Source organism: Convolutriloba macropyga, chromosome 5 (assembly GCF_964194025.1).
Source record: "Convolutriloba macropyga chromosome 5, txConMacr16.3, whole genome shotgun sequence".
Lineage (NCBI taxonomy): Eukaryota > Metazoa > Xenacoelomorpha > Acoela > Convolutidae > Convolutriloba > Convolutriloba macropyga.
The window spans coordinates 48,491,910-48,511,935 of NC_134472.1; the positions used below are offsets into that span (position 1 = coordinate 48,491,910).

The following is a 20,026-nucleotide window of genomic DNA, read 5'->3' on the forward strand; positions in this document are numbered from 1 at the left end:
AAAAAATCATAGAAAAAATTGAGCTTTTTTTCAATTTCACGGGAGCACATAGACCCAAAAAACGTTAATTGGAGTGAATTAGTACTGGAAGACTTCGAAAACAATAGGAAAGTCGAATAGGCTGAAAATTTTTTCTAAGTTTAGAAAAAAAAACGAAAAACAGCAAAAAATTAAGAAAAATAATTCAAAATTTTTCAGTTTATTGTCATTTTTCTAAACAAAAAAATCGTTTCCAACCTAAGAGAATGTAATCACTTGGTATCTAAAAACTCAGTTACTAACATGCGTCTATTCAAAGCCATTACAAAGCATTATAACAAAACAAAACGCAAAAAATTGCTTAAATTCGCCTAAAATTCAGCAAAATAGCTGAAAAACCAGCAAAATGGCATAAAAATTTTATTAATGACCAAAAACTTGCGAATCACTATTAAAACAACCCTAAGCATCACACAATATCATAATCAGACCTATAAACCAAAAAATAACAAAAAACGGTTTTAAAAAGCCGCATGTGAACAAAAAAATTTCGCTCGCTTAGAGAAAAATTTTTCACACATCAATTTATCGCTCTCTCAAAAACAGCGGTATGAACAAAAACCACTCTCTTTTCGCTCCACTCTTCAATTTTGTTCAGCACAAAAACCACTCCAAATTTTTTCACGCGTTTCATTTCCCGCTTTAAAAATCACTCCAATAAAATTGATTAAAAAAAAAGGACTTCTCCAATACTCCTCTTCGAGTCGTAAAAAAGACAGCGCCCCAATACAATTCAAATTCTTTGAATTGTAAAAAACCAAGAGAAGGCCAATAATAGCCCCAGCTATCGCTGTGCGGCTATTAATAATTGTATCTGCCTTTTTATCATGGAATGAAAAAAACATAGAAGTAGAATTAAAGCTATTTCAGCATACTCTCTCAATTGAAGCGTAATCTGTCAAACAACTGCTCTTAGCTGAACAAACTCAATGCATGTCGAGGCTACGCTGTCCCCATCATTATATGCGCATCTCAAATACCTGTCAAAAGCTAATCTAAGATCCATAAAAAAATTAAAACGATGGGCTTCAAACTGGACTGTGAGGGCAAACCTCAAACACAAATACCAAATGAGGAAATTTGATCTATTGCTTTCTTTTTTGACACTGAATCGCATGATCTACTTCTGTTGGAAGCACTCCTCAGCAACAAATGCCATATTAAAACAGCGAAGCTTTATGAATAAGTGCTCTTGAATGCACGACGAGGTAGGAGGAGGGAATTTAAAATTCACAGATCCCGACTAAAAAAATTGGATGGCTTGTTGTTCAGACGAACTACGATACTCTACAATTATATGTCGCAAGTTATTGATATGGCAGCTGAACAGCCTAAGCTATCGCTAACAATGATTTGGCACTACTTTAAAAATGCGATTTGGTGGATGATTGTATTTGCAGATTCTTGTGTCTATGTGGATGCTGCACTCCACAAGTAAAAATCATTGACGCTTCTCAAGATCTAAATCAAAGGCACTAAAACAAAACAAAGGCACTAACAGTCCGAGGACCCCGCTTCAAACCCCGGTTTTACATCTACTTTACTATCAAATTTCTGGGATCTTTTCCGTTTGTGCCCCCCCAGTACGTTATGCTCCCCCCCAGTGACAGAGCACGTTTCATTACAAAGTAAATCATTGTGTAAAAATATTGCACGTGCGTCTGGGGGTTGCAAATAATATGCACCCACTAAGCTGGGGGGGCACAAACGGAAAAGATCCAATTTCTGCTATGACTCCATAATTGGCACACTCGTAAACTGACTCCACACTACGGAGGCAGACTATAGAGCAACGTAAGAGCGCAAAAAGTTTTTGTCCTGATGTATGTTTTCGCGTCTGAATATGAATGCTCCTGTTTCTCGCAACTTTTTGCTGCCAAATCCCTGTATTTTTTCAACGCTGATGCGCGTCACAGAATTGGAAATGTTTTGATAGGCTTTCTTTTTACATTTCACACACAATCTTAATGCAAAAGCGAAAAAAAGGATTTTTCTTTGGACAAGTTTGAAGATTTACCGGTCGATTCTACGGGGAATTTCCCATTGTAGCGACTTATGAAAATACAGCTCCTTTTTATGCTATATTTACCTTCACTGGGGTTACAGATTTTCTGACAGCTGCGCGAAAGACCCGTATTAATGCTTTTTTCCATTAGTACAAGGAAGAACAGTTTATCTGCATTTTAACTCTATTTAAATAATCAAAATGAAAATTTAAGGTGTAGATAAACAAGTTTTTTTCGTGTTTTTAGAGTAAATTTAATGCTGTATAATTACAAAATTTATTTAAGACGCTGTAAGACATAAAATACTGAAGACTCGTGCTTCTTTAGGCACTGTGTGTTAATTTTATACGACAAATTTCATCTAATTTCTGGTAGTTTTTCAATTTCATTTTGTGCTGCCAGTCAGAAGGCTTTACATGTCAAGACTGAGTACTTTTTTCAAAGCTGACGCGCGTCACAGAATTTAAAATACCTTGATAGGCTTTGTCTTTACATTTCACACACAACATTAATGCAAAAGCGAAAAAAAAGAAATTACTATGGACAGGTTCAAAGATTTACCGATCGATAATACGGGTGATTTCCCATTGTAGCCACTTATGAAAGTACAACCCCCTTTTTTTCTATATTTACCATCATATTTACCATCATTGGGGGTTACAGGTTTTCTGATAGCTGCGCGAGGGCGCTGTAATGAGAAACACCCGTATTAATGCTTTTTTCCATTAGTACAAGGAAGAACAGTTTATCTGCTTTTTAACTCTATTTAAATATTAAAAAAGAAAACTTAAAATGTTCAAAAACAAGTTTTTTTCAGTTTTTTAGAGTAAATTTAATGCTGTTTAATTACAAAATACGCTGTAAGATGTAATAAAATACTGAAGACTCGTGCTTCATTAGGCTTTGCGTGTCAATTTTATACAACAAACTTCAACTAACTTTTGGTGGTATTTCATTTTCATTGTATGCTGCCAGTCAGAAGGCTTTACATGTCATGACTGAGTTCTTGATTGGTTGTAGTTAAGTATGTGACCATTATCAATCTCAATTTATTGTCGCAAGAAATTTGTTAACCAGATTGGACTATTTTCGAATGTTCTCTATCAGCAACCAATCGATTTGCAACCAAACGTAAAGAGTCTGATACATTTTGTATATAAAGTTTTCAAGTTGTAGTTACGCCGCGATACTCATTTGGCAATAGAGAGATATTTCGGGTTTGAGTTTCACTTCCTGTATGACAATCACGTACTAAAAAAAGTTGATAATTGTGTACTTTGCCAAACGTGATTAAGCTTCGACATTATTTTAATATGAGTTTGCTTGTCATGAGTTTTAATCTACTTTTTTATATAGGCCTTGAGTTTAATTGTTTATTTTTTCAAGAAGCTCAACAACGTTGATCTTGTATCTATCGTGAGAACAGTTTTTTCGCTTATGAGCAAAGGAGCTAGCTGTAATTTTGTTTTCTTTCAGGATACATCAGCCAATCAAACTTTTGCTGCTTGAAATACACAATCAACCCTTCGATAGTCTCCGTAACTCGATACAAAAAATAAAACTCTCGTTCGCCTGTGATTTCAATAAAACAAACAAGATCACCTTTTCATACTGATATTTTTCTTGTCGTTTTTTTAAGGTTTTGTTTGCCGTAGGTCTCAATTTTTGCCAATTAATTGATTTCGACAAAAGTTCTTGGGAACTTTTGTCCCATATTGAGTTTGGAAAAACTGGAGATTGTCCAAAGAGCTTTCGCTGATGAACAAATTTCTTCTCATGACGGAAAATGTAATCAAATATTCTAGTTGCCAAGCAAACAGATGTTATGAGTGAAAATCTCCTATTCAAACTGTCTGAACTGAACGAACTCAACGGTGTGGCCTTGGAAATCTGTCCAACATTGCTTTCAGTTTTTGAAAGAACATCCTTAGTGATTAAAGCCTACCAAACAATTCACAAATTGCTTTCTTGCAGTTTATCACCCATTGCTCACCTACACTTCGAGAAACAGTTTCAACTGGTGGGTTGCATTTTCATGTGATTATTTGTTGAGCAAAATTGGGTTTTAATTCCGAGCCACAACCAATTCTTAAATTTCTTGTTAACCTTCAACAAATATTGTTTCTGATTATTGTATTTGGCTGCCTCTGCGTGCAGTAAAGCCCATGATTGCCTTGCATCGACAATCTGTGATCAACATGGGTACCAATTTTATATATGCATACTCTCGGCATAAAAACTAACGACTGCTGTTAATGCTCTGTGAAAAATTTCTTGCAAGATAAGAGAGAGCCATCGTAGTCCAATTAAAGGCTTTTAACTATCGATGCAGCATTTGATTTCTCATGTGCTTTCTCTGCTAATCTTGGTTCGTTATTGTTTTTTCTCTGAGTTTTTGCACGCTAACGATATTCTTCGTGATTGATTTTAAGGCAAGGTGTTTCCTGGGACCTATACCCCATATTTGTTCTTAAAAAATATGGATCATAAGTGCTACGTCCCCTTGTGCTAATCGTTTTGGTAGTCATTTCAGTAAAACAAATCGACAGCGTGATGTTTCCATTGTAGCAAAATCGGATGCTCTGAATTTAAGTCCAATTGATTTTTTCCAATTCAATTTTGAAACAAAGGATTTGTTCTCCATCAAGGAATAGTTGAAACTACAGAATATTGCAGTTTTCAGAACTTTTTTCAGTTTTGGGGGCTTAATCTCTTCAGCAATCTGCCCTTTGTTGATGATTTGAAGAAAAGTTCTTCTCTTTTTTCTCTTACTTCGAAGCTTATTTCAAGTGTTGTCGGTTTGCGTTTGTTCAAGCATAACTCCGTAAGCATCATAACTCCGTACTCACTAGCCTTAGAAGATACTGGATTTTTTTCACTATATAAATGCTTTCTTTTAATCACCTTATGCCACAGAGAATAATGAAGACATTTTCTACACACCAGACTCTAAGATGTTCCCTCAATATCAGTACTTTGAACCGGACTGCCATGACTACTGCTTGCAACTTTAACCATGGTTTTGAAAAATGTCTCATTGAGGCCACTTTGCATTTTCAAATAACAAATGGCAAATCTACTGTGTATTACCCCATTTTACAGCGTAGTTAGGCCATTGCATAAATTGTTTATTCTGATGCGTCCACAAACACTTGAATTTCGATTTTGCCCCTTGCTATTTTTCGTATACAGATTCAGGTTTCAGCAACAAATGAGGGTATTCTGTACATTTCAAAAACTTTGAATCTTCACCAGTCCGCTCTAATTAGTTATCATATATTCTTCCATTAATAGATGTAAGGTTCTGTTCAACACTCGTCTCATGTGAACACTGAACGGTGCTATCCGATTGAGTCAATTAAAGAAATTAAAAGGAATAGAATCTTCCTCTCGTTGGACTTCCGACTTTTGTTCGGTTGCTTCTACACACGTAATATTGTCAGTAACAGTCCATTGTAATCCAGGCGGTGAAGAACTCTCATGAATTTGTTCAGCTTCAACTTTTCTGGCGTTGCTTTGGACGATGAATTCTTGTTGCTAATTCACTCCTTAATTTCAAATCCGTGTTGTGAGAAAGAGTTGCAAATGGTTGCCAAAATTGATTGCTTCAGTTGCTGCTAATCTTTGCGATGAACTCGTCCATACAGATGTTGTTTTGTTTTTTTTTCTGCCCTTAAAAGCATATCTTCCTTATCGAGCTTCAAAGATTTGAGAGCTTGGTTTACGCAAAATGAAGAAGCTTCTGCCTTCAAAACGTAATGCTGATTTTAAAAAATTTGAATAAGTTCATTAGTTCTTGAACATCACAGAAATCTCAAGCAACATCAATCCTGTCAAGTAACTTGCACTTGAAGAAACAACGGTTCCATATCGGCTGTCATGGCTTTTAGTCTTTCACAAAATGTGAATATTGTTCCCGTCCACCTGCTAAGTACACCAGGACGCGCTTATAGAATGTGGTTCGGGCGTAAGACTTTATACTTTCATGCAGCATGGCAAACTCCTCACCATTTAGCAGGTTTTTTTGGGTTAAGAAGCCCATGGTGAGGCAAATACTACTATTACTCAAAGATCCACTTAAGCTTACGTTTGTTCAGTGTCCCTAGGAGTCCTTTCTCAAACATTTGTTTAAATCAATTTTCAATACAAACTCTTCACGTTTGGCTACCTATATGAATTCCGCTACGACAAGTAAAGCTGACCCAAGGCTGAGCTGCAGTTGTTCGCTAGATTTGGCTATTTCTTACACCGCCGCGCCCTTGCCTCTTGCTACCGCTCGCCAATTAACTGTGTCGTACTCGCTAGCATCATTCGTGCCTGCAGTTCCTCCTTTAACTGACTGTTGATTTGAAGGCATAAATTTCCATGTCCCGTCAGGTTGGGGTCTTCTAAGTAAATATCTCAATTTCGGTGAAGATGGCCAAACAACAAAGTTTTGTCTTCTTTTACCCGTCAAGGTTTCAGTGATTTCCGTCCTGTTTCTATTTGAACGGCGAAAGTTTCCATTTGTATTTCTCTTGTTTTCCAACAAACCAGTTAGCTCAAAAGCATTTTGATGACAGATGAAGCCTGATTCCATCAAAGTGATGCCTCTACTTGAGGAAACATTCAAGGGAACGAGGGTTTTCCTCGGATTTTTGTAGTCAAATTTATGTTTCACTATGATACTGGCGGGTATGCAATCGCTTTCATTCAGTTTACTGTTGAATGCACACCCCTTGCTAAAGGAGAAACATTTTATGTCTTCAAAACTGCCATGCCCTGTATGTCAGTTTTGCTAGGGATAACATAGGTGCATTAGGCTCGTAACTTCTTTTTTAAGCTTTGATGTACTCAGCTATCACTAGAAGTTCTACGAGCCACTTCAACAACTCTGCTGCCTCACAAGGCTTAGCTTTGTGTTCCACTCGTGTCCAATTTTAGTTCATATATCTCTTAAAAGCCGTCTCATGTGAACAACGAGCGGAGGAAACCAACTGATCGGGACAAATTCTGAAGATACTAATGACAGATTTTTTCTCTGAGTTATGAGACTTAAAACGTCTTTGTTGGTACCATTGCAAAATTGAAGACTATCATCATTAACAAACCAATTTTTATAAGCACTAAAAATCCCTCTGGGTGACTTCAAAGACCCTGTGATTGTTTTGGTAATTTGCAACAGATTGAAGTTTTTGATTGCTTCTTCAGGGGAAATCTTCCATGTAACTATTGTTTTGTATTGCCCTTGCTGAGGTTGAAAACATTTCTTTAATTTTAAGTTCCGCTCAGTAGAAAGCAAAAGTTTTACAAGTTGGAGGACCTTGAGCTGCAGCTGCGTAACACCATTATTCGTATATTTGAAGAACATTTTGATTTCATGTACGCCCTTGAAACCTAAAGCAACTTCTGCCCTGTTCAGAGACTTGCAGTTGTAGAAATATTGATTCAATCAAGGCTCTTGGTCCTTCACAAAATCTAAATATAGTTCAAATCAAGATTTGTAGATGATCAAGTTCAACTAAAAGCCTGTCAATAAGGTTTACGTCCTTGTATTTTGATGCAGTCTTGCTGACACATCTCACTTTGCGAAGTAAGTTTGAGCTTAAGGCTTGATATTAGTTTGTTGCTCAAACATACCCTTCAATTCGGTTTAATACAGTTTCTTTACGAATCCCCATTCAGCATCTGCATCTGTTGTCGGTTGATACAAAAATTTCAGATTTAGATTCACTATGAATATTTGCTTCCACAAGGAAACTTGGCCTCGTTGAGCTTCCATTGCTCTGTAGGTTTGGCTCTGGTGCACTCCACAGCTTTCCCACTTCGTACGCTCGGTAGTCAACTTCGTCGTCCTCTATAGCATTTTTTCTGCGTTAACTTTTTTCGACAAACTGAAATTTTATTTGTGGAGGCACATGTTTCTATAAGCAAAATTTATTTGGATATTCTCGAACACTTTCACATCGTCTGTTATCGCAAAATCACATGCATTTTTGTCTTCAGTTTCTCGTCCTGGATTGAAAAACTACCAGACTTGATGCTGTTAGAACCGCGAAAGAATCAATTACTGTTCCCAATGTGTATTGCAACGTTCTTTTTATCTCTTTGGTGTCATGGGCAGGATGCTTCCGTTGAGGACAAGCATCCTGACCAAGAATATTGCAAAATTAAATGAACCTATTCAATTTAACATCAAATTGAAGCTCTACTACGGATATAACTCAAAAGACTGAAGCTTTGCTTGAGCAAGCTCTAGTTTCCCAATAATCTTGTGAGTTAGTAAACGCTTCGGTTGAAAGCGCCTTTGAATATAGTCCCTTTTTTGAAGGGATCAATTCCCGTCTTCGTTTCGGGTACGCAAGCTTTTTTGAGCGTAAAATCTGAACCTTGAGCTCGTAATAACGTTTTTTACAGACTCTGATTGGTGAATGAAACCGTTGATGTACTTTCGATAAAAGTATAATAGTTCAGCTTCTTACCGCCTCTCTTTTTTATCTAGACAGGAACTATCTGAAGAAGACTTATAATTTTATGGCTCAGGTTGACTGTTGCTGCGTTAACGTTGTCTGCGTTGCTGCAAGTTTCCATTTTGTTTTTCTGAGTTTAAAAATCGGTTCTGCTTTCTGGTGAAAACATTTACACCGCACATCATCACATCAGAATCTCTAGCTTCTTGTTATTATTTTAAACTTCTTTAGTTTTAGTTTTATCTATTTATCAGTAAAACTTTTTTTCCTAAACTTTGGATAGATAGTTCCAAATGGACAGAAATTGTCCAAATAGACAGAAAAGATGAAGAGAAATCGTTTTCCTCAGGGTTTTTTCCGGGTTTATACATGCAATGACGTTTGATGTTTTCAAGAACAGTATGTCTTCTTTCGTGTTCCCTCGGTTTTCTGCATTTTGCCTTCCTCTAAAGCTGTGAAAACAATTTCTCTGGATGACTTTCTAGAAGGCCATTTTTAATGAAACGAAATTCATAATTATAATCAATGTATAACCAGTAGTTTTTGCCAACCTAAGATAATTTATCTTATGCCATGATAGCTGTCAATCTTAATTGCAGACAAATAATTTGTCCGTACTCTTTGGGCACAAACAAAGACTCAGAAGAAAACCATTAGAAGTTTATCAGTCATGATGAACGGCGATGCGTTACCTGACTTTTACTGCAGAGTACTTCTAGCTGAGCATCGATAATCTCAAGAGGACTTCCAAATTTCCTCTGGTGAATACTCTAAGAAGTGGCATCAAAATTGCCCAGGTTATCTATTCGTCTTATTGCTAGCCTTGCCTTTCCTCTAGGTAGAGTTTTCATTTTGCTCGTTTTCTTAGTGTCTAGTATTGGTTTTTGATCAACTGTAGCATTGAACATACTTCCACTCCGGCTAATTTTAAGTATTTCTATCGAAAATGTTCAATTTCCGTTTCGGTATGTTACTGCTACCTGAATATCTCTGGTTGCTCATGTGCCGTAAGCCAGCTTTCAGAGAAAACTCTAGGTCTTTAGCGCCTGATGAATGGGTACTTTTTAATATCGTGAGCAGAGAATATGCCTGTTCAGTTTAGAGGTTGCTTCGATGCTGGCTCTTGATTTATCTGAGATTAGAAGTTTTTCGATTTGACAGGCCCGATCTGAGACATCTTTGTTCTTTAGGGTACAATTTAGTGGTGTTTTATTCCTCTCTGATTGACTTGGAACAAGCATCACCAGTTTTTCAAAAGTGGTTATTTTTTATTTTGGTTTCTAGTTCACGGTGTTTTTCCTGTAGATTGTGACTTGATTAGTTTTCCATTTTTACGTGTAACTGTGTTCGTTCAAACCGTGCTTTTCCATTCCCAATTTTATCTCATTTTTTAAATGATTTTTCATCATTTGGTTCAACCGTATTCATGTTGCTCTAAATTTTTCCAAAACAATCACCAATTCTTAGTGCTTCCTTTTGCTCTGTTTTGTAACGTCTGATCAACGGAACTGTGTGTTGGAGGACAATTAATGTTCAAATCGGTTCAAGAACTGGGCAGTGTTCAAGCCTAGAAGCAGTGCTCCTAGAAGTTAAAAAAATTGTTCACAGAAAGCCTTCAATATAGTGGGTTGATTTGATTGTTCATTTATTTTTTAGCCAATGCCATGTTTACTGTGTCCACTTCTTTCACTTAATCGTGAAGCTTCTGGGCGTATTTAGGAGCAGTTAGATGAAACAATTTTTTGTATACTACACCTGAATCATCGGTTCTTGTTTTTTTTACTTTGCTCAACAAGTTCAAAGGGTGTTCGCATATAAATTTTTTTGAAATTCACCCTACAATCTGCATCAAACGCTTCAGTTGCTTTTAATTCTGTATTTCAGGAATGGTTTTGAAAAGTAATGTAAAGAGGAATATTCGCCGCCGTTTTTTTTGCAAAAGGGTTAAAATATAAAAATATCCATGGAATCTTAGAGAATAAGTAAGATCAAACAGTTTTTCATCTTCAGAATTAAAACTTATAACAATTTTGTTAATACGTTTTTATTATATCTTCAGCAACAAAATTGACGATGGAATCAGTAAAAAGACGGAAAATAAGAGCAAAAAGAGTCAAAGTCTCATCAAATTCAAACCCCGATAGTCCTGTAACGGCTTCTAACAAGGAAATCTTCTGTACGGCAAACTTTGTTTTAAAGGCTACAGATCTTTAATGATATCGCATTTTCGCGAGAAAAAAAATTTCCTTTATGAACAATTCTCAGATTCAGCAATCAACAAAAAGAAAAGTCTAGGTTACTAGTAGATGAATGATACAAGATCTAACAGTACCTCAGCTTTACAATTGAACTCAATTTGAGCTGCGTTTTTTGAAATGAAAAAGAGACGAAAGAAACTATCGTTGAGAATTTTATAAAATTGTATGTAGAACAGATTAAATATTTCAAGTAAATTGCAAAAACTACCAAAAAAGTGTACAAAACTACGGAAGAGAGATTTACTTTCACAAAATTTTAACCTGCGTAAAACACCAAAAGAAACAACAAAATTCACAGATTTCTTATAAATTTGATATTACATGTTCAACCTGTCTTCTAATGATACAACTCTCTGCGATGAAAATATCGATCGACCAAAATTGGTTGAAGGATAAACCAGTTCAGCTTATTGTTCCTCCACCACCAGGTGGGTCGAAACAAAGATTTAATTAACTGAAAAAAGTGAAAAAGCCCGCACAAAAAATGCAGACGTTTTCTTGGTCATTTTCTCTAATTAATATCAACTCGCATCAAATGTATTTTAGACATTTTTTTGAAAATGATTGTTTGAAATAATACGCTGATGAAATATGTTACTTTACTAAACACATGCAACTCTGAAATTCAGCTCCAAATGCAATTTATCAATAGAAATTCTTCAAGAGGTGCATGCAATAAAATGGCGATGTGCGCCTAAAGCAAACATAAGATTTTCACGTACAAAATTTGCAAGTCAATTTCAAATTCAAACTCAGATCCCAGGTTCTGTATAATTCAGCTGACTTTTTGAATTTGAAAAAAGTTTAATTGGCATGGTGGCTCCTAATTTTCATAAAGTTTATTTAATGGCCACTCTCAACAAATTCATGCATTATGATTTTTTTATTATGATGTGGCAGTTTTTCGGCGTGAGCTATTGAGCTTCCTGCTATATTAGGGCTCATTTTTTGAAATTGATAACAGTTTTTGCAGATAGTACAACCAGAAAATTGAAAACCAATCGTAAAACTTTCAAAACGTGCTAAAAAGTTCCATACTCAAAAAGCACGTGGTGGTGTTCTTATCCTATTTAGTTTCCAATCAACCGCAAAGATTTGGTTGCGCAGCTAATGATAATCAGGTTCATTTGTGCGATCCTAGTTCGACTTTTCTCATACTTTTCCCTCTGATCAGACCATTGTGCGACACAAAACTTTCTGATCAGATCGTAGTGTAACACAAAAAATGGTGCGACAATGGTGTGACCCCAAAGATCTCTGGTCAGACCCTCGTGCGTCCCAAAATATGTGGTGCGACTTTCAAGCTACCCAAAAGTTTCTGCAATTTTCAAGAGACCCAATTTTTTGAGATTTTCGTGTTATCAAACATCAAACATTTAATGCGACCTTCGTGCAATTTTCGTGCGAAAAAACATTGAAATTTATGAAACCGTCGAGAGGGGTTGGTGATGGGGGACCAAAGGGCGAACAAACAGCCCAAAAAACTTCAGGTAAGAGTTTGAATTGATTTGAACAACACTGACCCAATGGTCAAGCTGGTTTTTAAACGTGTTCTTCTGCTTCTTTTAAAATTATGTTTTGCAAAAACGTTTAATATAATGATTCATTCCAAAACAACCAGAGAACAAATTTTTCCCTGACAAGCCAGCCAAAATATTCCTGGATTTTTTTATACTAAAATGGGTGAATCCCGGTGTGCGACCCAAATGGTTTGATCAGAGGGGTCTAGAGTCACACAACTAAACCTGGGCAGAATATGACTTTTCCAAACAATTTCGGACATAATCGTTTTGGTTACTCAAGACAGTCAGGTCCATTAAAGGCATCCATTAGAATCACCAAAATCAAAAAATCTCAATCACTGTTCACTTTTGACGTCTTAAAATAGAAGGATAACATCTCTATCAAATAATGGATATCGACCTGATTTAGGAACTAAAATCACGTATTAGAAGACACCAATATAACCAAACGTGAAGGGTCCATTTTAAACGCATCACTTCAACATCAACCTCGTCATCAGCTGAAGTTTGGCCTAGGAGGGCCATTGAATTGCAAACTGACAACTGATTAGCTCGCAATTTCTAACAGCTGTTTTACTTTATTTTGAACCAATCAGATAGTTCGGTCAATCGAATTTAAACTTTCGGCTTTAAACATTCTCATTTTTTCCTCAGTCGGCCATGCGCCCATTCTGCTTTAGATATTAGCAACTTTCGAATTGAGCACATTAGGCCGATGCTTTTCGACGCTCTCAACTATTGGATTCAATCGGTCAACTGATTTCGTTTCAATGTTAAAATTACTTGATAATTGGCAAAAACAGTAGATTTTCCATCGCTTAGTTTTTGAATCCACTGATTTTTGTACTTCAGTTAAATCAACTCCTGCTTCAATAACAGTCGTGGAATAACGTATCTCTGAATAAACTATGCGATCTACTATGAAAATCGCCCATCACCGCTGAGATTGACGAACTGCCGCCGCTCTTTTTTGCAACTGATATTATATGAAATATTGGCGAGAAACAAAAGGGAACTTAGTTTGATATGCAAATATGTCAAATAACCAAATGAAACAGGAGTTGATTTATACCTTTGCCACCGGGTTGATATCACGATGTTTGACAACAGAGTCGGATAAACTCGCCTCGGACCATAACATCCGTTTGGTAGTACTCAAAAGTACAGTAATAAATTATGTCTCGGTTGTTTTTTGTCGTCAATTTCATCATGTACGAAAACCATAGATAGCCAAGACTTGGATTTATACTTGTCAAGTGTAAAAAGTGACATGGTCATAGCTCTGAAGTAGTAATGAAATGAGACATGTAATGACTTGTGCCCAGTACTGAAAATGACCTGGCATTAGGTCCAGGAGATATCCGGTCTGAACGGATTTCGTTAAGAACTTCGAGCAAATTCCCCACAATAGCATAAGCAGGAACGTAATTTTTGTCTTTCTCTCTTATTTTACCATCAAAAACTTGTCATGAATTGCATTTTACACTGTGATCAAACTTCTTCCTTACGTATCACTAATCTATTTTTCTGCTCAAGTTTTCGCAAATTTATAACAGAATCGATTGTTAACCGTGGTAATTTGAATTTGCTTTAATCATTTTATAGAAACAGCAAAACAATTATTGGCTGCCTTTCATAAAAAAGATGCACGTTGTGTCGCGGATGTGCTAATTAGAGTTTTGATTTTAAATTTCAAGTAGCTCGAATGCTGTTTTCTGCTTTTGCTGCCATTTTTACAATTCATGAAAAGTACTTCATTTTCCTTCTCAACGCCATTGTAAGTTTTTCATCTTTATTTTAAAAACTCACACCTGTAGTGTGCTTAAAAGTCTAGATCAATGAAACAGTTGTTGGTGACATTTGTACGATCGGGACCTCTCTTCTTTAAGACACTCGAGTTGACCTTTCCCGGTAATCTTGTAATGACTATATATAGTGCCATACAAATCCTTGTGCAATCCTTGCATGCATTTTTCACACACTATAATTTACAACCAGGTTACAAGAAAAGAGTGTTTCACGTCCCGCGTATAGGTTTTGCAGAGGAAATAATAAGAAATGCGGTAAAAATATTTTTGTTTCACCGCAAAATATCAGTATCTCTTAATGAATAATGGGATATATTTTTGTAATATTTCCGGTTTTTAGCGAAAAATTTTTTTATCTTCATCGAATTCACCGGATTTCTTACAAAAAAGAGCTCCGGTACCACGCTTCGAAACTCTGTCCTCACGCGTGTTTTTGTAGGATGAGAAATTTTTAGCGGTGAAAATTTTGTAAACGGTTTTGAGCGGTGAAAAAAATTCACTGCTACCGCTAGAAACCAGAAATCTTGAAAAATATATACCACTAAAAGATTTACGGAATATAAACAATTTACGGTTTTCAGCAGTGAGAACACTTATTTTATCGCTTTCATCTAATCAGGTGCTAATTTTACAGCCATTTACCGCAGCTCTTACATATTTTCAGCAATTTTTAGCGTTGACACCTCGATCCGAGATTTTCTAGTAATAGCAATTAAAAATCTGTGTGATGGCAGCGGAACATCGCTTGGCATTTTAATCTGCAGTTGACTAATGATCTCAACTGTTTTTTTTATTTTTGCCACATTTCAGTCTCTGAGTTTTGCGAGCACCATGGCTCTTCTTTGAGACTATGGCCACTTTTTTAGTCCAAGATCTTAACGTGGTTTTACCATCGCACCCCCCCCCATTTCGAGGTCCAGATCGAAATGGCCTCTGATCAGACCATTCCAGACAAAAGTGACCTCTGATCATACCGACCCAGACTGCTTTGACCACTGATCAGACTATCGTTCGCGTGTGTGCTTAAAAGCTCCGTGTTTGTTTAAAACACGCTCGAATTTCTCCTATGATCAGACTATAATGCGCTCGAATGTCACCCTGTGATCAGACTAGTGTGCATTAGAATCCGCCACTGATCATTCTGAAGTGCGTTCAAATTTTTCTACGATCAGATCAATGTGAGCTGGAAGCTAACGAAAAGATAACCCAAGTGGCAAAAAGATTATTGAGAATGCCATTAATTCTTGTTTTTGACTGAATACATGAATTTAGACAGCTTTACATAATGAAGTCTTGATCTATAGTTATTCCAAAGTTCTTCAAAAGGCAACCGCGAGTTGCCATCAACTGGACCCCTTGTTTTTGATCATCCCGTTGGATTCCTGACGGGTATCTGATGAAAATGTTGCAGTATTGTTGACTCTTGGCAGAGACAACATCTGTCACTAAAAAAACTTGCAAAAAATGCCTGAATCAGCCTCTGATCAGATTAATGTGCTCTCGAATTGGCCTCTGATCAGACTAGTGTGCGTTCGAACTGGCCTCTGATCACAGCGTCCCAGACCGAAGTGAACTCTGATCAGACAAGTTACAGACCATTGTCCAGACAAAAGTGCACTCAGAGTTTTTTCCAGACTATGTAATTCGAGCGCACCGAGAACTGGGAAGATCGTTCAGGCTGTGGTCGACCTGAAGTTATATGGTCAAGTGAGCGCGTAGCCGCGATTAGACTGCTTCACTCAGTCAAGTAATCAATCTATGGCATGCTATGACACGCCATACCTCTCGGTTACCACTCCACAATGTTCGTATGATAACGTTATTCACAGAGGGAAATCATACAAATGATCTATGACCTAGTATGATCAATTACCAGGGATGTTGTTTGATGAGCAACCCAGAAAATTGAGGGAAAAAACCGGGTTGACCACAATAAACTTAAATTTACAAATCACCAAACGCCATATATGGATTTTATGGAAACTTACTAGACATACAACGATCAAACAAATTTTTGCGTTTGGCTGACAAACACTTCAAAGCTCCACCTGCAGTTCCAAAAAAAAACGTTTCTGTGCATGAAATTTCAAAATTCTGCGATTCAGTTTTACGGTACCGTACATATCATTAAACCCGATGAAAAAATTTTGTGGACCGTTTTATGGTTACAAATTTTCCATAAAAAATGCTGTTATAAAAATTGCCAAATTTTCTGTTATTTTTCGAATCAATTCAAAAACCCAATTCTGCATGCATTAACTGCCGAAAAAAACTGAAATTTCTGTTTCTTAATTTAAAAAAGTCTTCCTCAAAAGTCTTCTATTTTCGAGATATAGAACGACCTGATCGATATAACAGGACAAATCCTGAAAAACAGTTGCAGGAAATGAATAAAATTAACCACCAAAATATCTGACGAGCAGACCATTTGATCATTAAGAATGGAAAAGAAAAACAGTTTCACAATTTTTGAGAAAATCAGGTGGACTTCAATTGAATAGAACGAACCCTATTTGATACCCTACCAACTATACTACGGGCAATATGGTACCTTAACAACCTTAGATTGGACCATATATGGTACTTTACCAACCATAGACCGGCCATATTTGGTACCTTAGCTACCGTAGAATGAACCATATATATTCCATCAAAGACAATAAAAAAGTTCATTTGCGTAGTATTATGTTGCTCAAAACATGTTTAACTCATTTATGGAAATTTGGTTTTCACAAAAGATATCATATATGGTTCCTTACTAACCATAGCAAGAGCTTGAACGTTGTTTATGGCTTATGAACCGTATTTGGTCCGTTCTATGGTAAATAAATGGTAATTTTTAGGGTACGTAAGTTTGGTTAACCCAGTAAGACGTGGGTTACGGAGTAAACAAAAATATGCGTTAAAATAATAACCAATCAGAATCCAGAATTTCTAAGCGATGAAACCACGCGCAGAAATTGTTCTAATTAACAGAGAACTCAAAAAAACTTGTTTATCCGAATTTCAAGTAAATATAACCACGACATCTATCAAACTGGATGGTTTTCGGCTTATATTTTTTTAGATGTTCTGGAAGATTATTGACTGATTTTTAACCAAGTTTGTCGTCAATGATATTAGACAAAAAAACCATTGAAGGACATCCAAAACAACGTGCTGTTTGAGTTTCGCTGGTCAAAGTGTACGATCCAACGCTTATACGATCCAACGCTTACGCTGGTCAAAGTGTTGCTATGTTAAAGACATGTTGCTCTCATTTATACCTTATATCTCGAACTGTCAAAAATAACTTTGAATGACAGTTTTCACCGTTTATATGGTGCCGTCCTCTAATCGGCCGATCGTTACTGGTAACCATGTCCAAGAATCATATGTGGTTCCGTACACGCCATACAACCATCACACCATGGTTTCCAATTTTTTCAAACATTTTTTTTTCAATTCGGCGGTTCCTTGGATGGGTTTGCATAAACGTACAAAGATACATAGAAAACAGGATCCATATCAAAGAGTACCCTATTGGTCTCTATGGCTCTTGTATGGCACCAGAAAATTTTAAGGGGCCTTCAAGAAGACTTGTACGTCATCCAGGTTTGGCTCTTTTATGGCATCCAGGAACTGTTGTATGGGAACCAAGAAATTGGAGTTGTCCAAATCAAGCCAAACTCGGTATGGAGTATCAGCAGTGTAATTAGGGTGTAAAACAAAAAAATTGCGAATGGCGAATTTTTGCGAATTTTAGAAATAGGTCTTTTTCATCGGGTCAATGAAATGTGAAAATCAGAAGCTGCTTTTTTCAATCAACTTGAGACAAATTTCCGACATAACTCTACCTAAATGTTATAATTTCTTTCGTTTTGTTTGTTTGGTTTTACTCGGAGAGAGTTTTAGAGCGTGGATTTTTACCGTTTGCTTGGACTCAATTCTCCTATAGTTGTTTGTTTGTAACTCCGCCGTAAACGGTCCCCAGCCCGGATAAAAAAGGAGTAGGAAAACACCATCAGAAAATGCAAGAAAACTCAAAAGTTGGTTTTTTGAATCAACTTGAGATAATTTTCCGACATTATTTTAGCTATATTATGTTAGAATTTATTTTCTTTTGTTTGGTTTTACTTGGGGAGAGTCTTAGAGCGCGGACTTTACCGTTTGCGCCGACTCAATTCTCCTATAGTTGTTTGTTTGTAACTCCGCCGTAGCCTGTCCCCAGCCCGGCTGAGAGAAGAAGGAGGGGAACACACCCAAAACATACTGGAAAATCTCAAAATGTTGTTCGTTAGTTCAACTGTAGATTTTTTCCGACAGTAATTAACCTATTTTAGCTCTCGAAACATCCTCTGATCAGAAAATTGTGCGCTCAAAACGTCCTCGAATCAGACAAATGTGCGCTCGAAACGTCCTCTGATCAGACAAATATGCGCTCAAAACGTCTCTCTGATCAGACAAAAGTGCGGTCGAAACGTTCTCTGATTAGACTAAAGTGCGCTCGAAAACCTCCCCTGATCAGACTAGTGTGCGTTCGAAATTGTCTCTGATCAGACCGTCCCAGACCGAAGTGACCCCTGATCAGACAAGTTCTAGACCATTGTCCAGACGATAGTGCGCTCGAAGTTTTTTTCCAGACCATGTAAATCGAGAGCACCGGGAACATGTGTGCGCTCGAAACTCGTTTGATCAGGGGTCACTTCGGTCTGGCCACCTCGACCTGGGAAAGAGAGGAAACGTTAACCAGGATTTGCTCAATACTGTTTTTCGAAAGGTTTGTATTTCACCACATATGGTGATTCATTGGACTATGAACGTTTATGGTCATTTATTTGGTTGCCACAAAACCATGACCCTGAATTTTTTCGCCACCAAAATATATCAGAGGCACTTTTTTTACTCTCTTTCAGCCTGAGTTTGAAAATTCATAATGTCAGCTATATCGTTGTCAAATTCTCCTGGTCACTTCATACGGCTTGGATTTGGATGCCAAGATTTACTTATGGTGGCCAATCCGGGGGGGGGGGGGGGGCTACCGATAGTTTTGATATGCGTCTACTACCAGATTGATAGATTGCAAGACCGATCTTTGGTGTTGCTGCAAATTAATAAATATAATTTTGTATATTTCCTCGCTGTAAGCATAATGACAATACTACACCGCCATGAGAGTTTAAGGTCACATCGATTGTTCCGGTCACTACCAGTAATTGGAATACAGGTGAAATTGTAATCACTCTGGAAAATTATGGACCGAACAAGCGACAGAAAACAAAATAGATTTACAGTTCTGGTTCAGAAGTCGTGGATCTTGTGTTCTCAAATACTTGTGACAATTTTCACTAGTTCAGCTCGATGGTGTCCTATGTGAAATGCCCCAAAATTTTTATAGTGAACACAAATAGAACTGAAAGACAGATACGAAACATCACATTAGTTTGGCTGCCGTAAAGCCCTTTTCGCAATAAAATTAGGCGGAAGAAACCAATCTCGTGAGTATTTATTTGATATGGAATGGGGAAGTAAAGTCAAACTATTATTTGGAGAAAATGTTCATAACTGACCACCATTAACAGCCCTAACTTAAATTGTGAAAAATACTGTCGAGTTTGAAAAAGTTTTTAAAAATAAAAAAAGAGAAAAATTGGATCACTTGGACTATACAGCAAAAATTTCTATCTCATAGGCAAAAAAATAAGATATTATAATGCTAAAATGTTCAATTTTGAAAATTGTAGGTCAACTTTGATGCCATTCGAAAAAAATGGCAAAAAATATTGAACATAGAAAAACAGCCGTACCTTCAGTGAAAGAATTGTACAATTTGAAATCGTGTTCCAATCGAACATTTGCAAAGAAATGACAAAAAAATTGAGAAAATTGGTCGAAATCATAAAATTTTTGTCAAATTTGTCAAAATCCTTTTTCCAATCCGATGATTTTTCAATTATGTGGAAG

The 20,026-nt window shown here is 36.7% G+C and overlaps 2 protein-coding genes across 2 annotated transcripts in view; both read left to right on the forward strand.

Moving 5' to 3' along the window:
* The window catches only part of LOC142339436 (UBX domain-containing protein 1-B-like), a 394,986-nt gene that overhangs the window by 190,522 nt on the left and 184,438 nt on the right, over positions 1-20,026 (forward strand). The gene's annotated exons all lie outside the window — the stretch shown is intronic.
* The window catches only part of LOC142340393 (uncharacterized), a 31,187-nt gene continuing 25,166 nt past the window's right edge, over positions 14,006-20,026 (forward strand). Inside the window, exon 1 of the mRNA XM_075390971.1 lies at positions 14,006-14,052. The gene's annotated coding sequence lies outside the window, so the exon portion shown is untranslated. The remainder of the gene's footprint in view (positions 14,053-20,026) is intronic.